The following is a 2,236-nucleotide window of genomic DNA, read 5'->3' as shown; positions in this document are numbered from 1 at the left end:
TGCGGGACACCCACAGCCAGTACCCGCCTACTAGCGTTCTCTCTCACAATAGGTCCGCGTGTATAAAAAATCCCAGCGTGCATTCGATTTCTAATTTTGTTGCCGCATTTTTGCCTATGGCTACCGACGCTCCTCCAGTCTATAGTCTCTAATCTACCCACTTTCTTCTCACTTTGTTTTTGCGTAGATTTTCTGAAAACACTATGATGCCAGCACAAGCAATCGCTATCCGTTTCTTGCTTCGCATTTTAAACATTTAGTTTAACTAATCGGCTCTGCCACGACCAGATCTTTCTGTTCACTTGAAATAACACGCGCCAGATCAAGTCGGTCTGAAACGTAAGATTTCACTCCACTAACGGGCCGATTTGATCGGATCTCCAATCCGACTGGAAGAATCGCCACTCGTGCTTGGTATGTTAATTAGTGGACAGGAAAAGGTTTAATTCGTCCGATCTGGATCTGTCCAATCAAATCTCTACGCATCTGAACTGTACGGATAATCTGCCGTGTATGGGGCGCTATTGAAACGCACTAAGACGGGAACTTTACAGATTGGCCCCCCCACCAGATCCTGTCGGGGCACCATGGTCGCGTCAACTGTCTGCTGCATCCCCATCGGGAGCATCCCAGGTATGAACGAGCGAAAAGCGAAACTAAACCATCCGATTGATTCAACGTTTTCTTCAAATTCCAGATACGAGAGACAGTTTCTGGTGTCTGGAGGCGTGGACTTTGCCGTCTGTCTCTGGGATTTAGTCACCGGCTCGCTCATTCATCGGTTCTGCGTGCACGCAGGCGAAATCACGCAGCTGCTGGTGCCGCCGGACAACTGCAGCGTAAGCCCCATTTTCATCAGAAACAAGCGAAACGCAGTTTGACGAAACTAAGTTTATGTTAAACGCGTTTAACGACGGACCGTTTTCACCAGCGCTTCGGCACGTTTCACAAACTGCGTTTATTGAAGCGCAGTTTGTGAAGGTGTAGAAGCAGAACATTAAAATATTCGTAGACTTCTTCGAAAATTAAGTTATAAACTGGCCTACGTGCCATTTCTATTTTATTATTTTTCGGTCGACCGACAACAACAACAATTCTTTACCCACTGAAGTTAGATCAGGTCTTTAAACGGCGTTTAAAGCTATAAACGCCCAAAATCGACCAGTTCGTTTCTTTAAACACGTTTAAGCACAAACTAACTTTAAGGTGTTGGTGAAATCCGTTTAGCGCGTCAAACTGAGTTTCAGACGTTGAACTGGTTTAAGATCGCTTGATGAAAATGGGCCTAAGCCGATCCGATGGGGGGCGCAGCACGACAGCGTTTCTAACGCTTTTGCATTGCAGGCTCGCATTCAAAAGTGCATCTGTGCAGTGGCGTCCGACCACTCGGTCACGTTGCTGAGTCTGGCTGAGCGAAAGTGCGTCTGTCTAGCGTCGCGGCACTTGTTTCCAGTCACCACGATCAAGTGGCGCCCCAAAGATGACTTTATGATCATCGGCTGTTCGGATGGGACCGTCTACGTCTGGCAAATGGAAACTGGCCATCTGGATCGCGTGCTGCAAGGTCAGTCTAAAATATCTACGTCAACTATATAGTTTATACAGGGTTATTCACGCTGTACGGCACGGAAGTTTGCGGCTAAACCGTGTGATTTTTAAAAAGTATTATTTTATGAATTGTCCGACGCCTACCCGAGCTCCCATTTTAAAAATATTTTTGTAATGTGCAGGATCCCAAAGGCTCTAAAGGTGTCAAAGTTGCGTTTTTTTTTTAATGAAATGTCCTGTATATTATTGCATTTTTGGATTCGCTGAACAAAATAAGTGTCTGTTTTAATAAGGTTTATAACACCTAAATCTTAAGGTTTTTTAAATAATACGAATTTAATCAAATTCTAATCTAATTTTCACGTGTCAAATACTTTAGAAGCATTTAAGTTATGTAAGCGTAATTTATAGTGAAGTGTATCAAGATATAATATTTTATATCCCAATGCTAATAAACTTACCATGTTATACAGGGTGTCCACAAATTTAAATTAATCAAATAGGAACTTTTCGTGGCTCTAACTTGATTAATTTAAATACAACCCCATATTTTTTCACTTACCAGGAAATGCAATTTTTAATTGCCTGTCGAATGGTTTTAGGATGTTAATAGCTAAGTTTTTGCCTTTTTCCAAAATACGCCAAATAGTCGTTCTGTGCACCATTTGGTGATGTTTAATTTAAGGTT

At 42.6% G+C, this 2,236-nt stretch overlaps 1 long non-coding RNA gene across 1 annotated transcript; it reads left to right on the top strand.

The window, feature by feature from the left end:
* Positions 1-522: 522 nt before the first annotated feature.
* On the top strand, positions 523-1,475 carry LOC125503170. Its single transcript, XR_007280706.1, has 3 exons — positions 523-633; positions 698-839; positions 1,345-1,475. It is a non-coding gene; the product is annotated as an uncharacterized LOC125503170 (long non-coding RNA).
* Positions 1,476-2,236: the final 761 nt, after the last annotated feature.

Source organism: Dendroctonus ponderosae, unplaced genomic scaffold (assembly GCF_020466585.1).
Source record: "Dendroctonus ponderosae isolate FM_Combo_2020 unplaced genomic scaffold, Dpon_F_20191213v2 Dpon_F_20191213_1269, whole genome shotgun sequence".
NCBI lineage: Eukaryota > Metazoa > Arthropoda > Insecta > Coleoptera > Curculionidae > Dendroctonus > Dendroctonus ponderosae.
The sequence above is the reverse complement of the archived record's forward strand: the minus strand, read 5'-3'. Positions and strand labels throughout refer to the sequence as shown.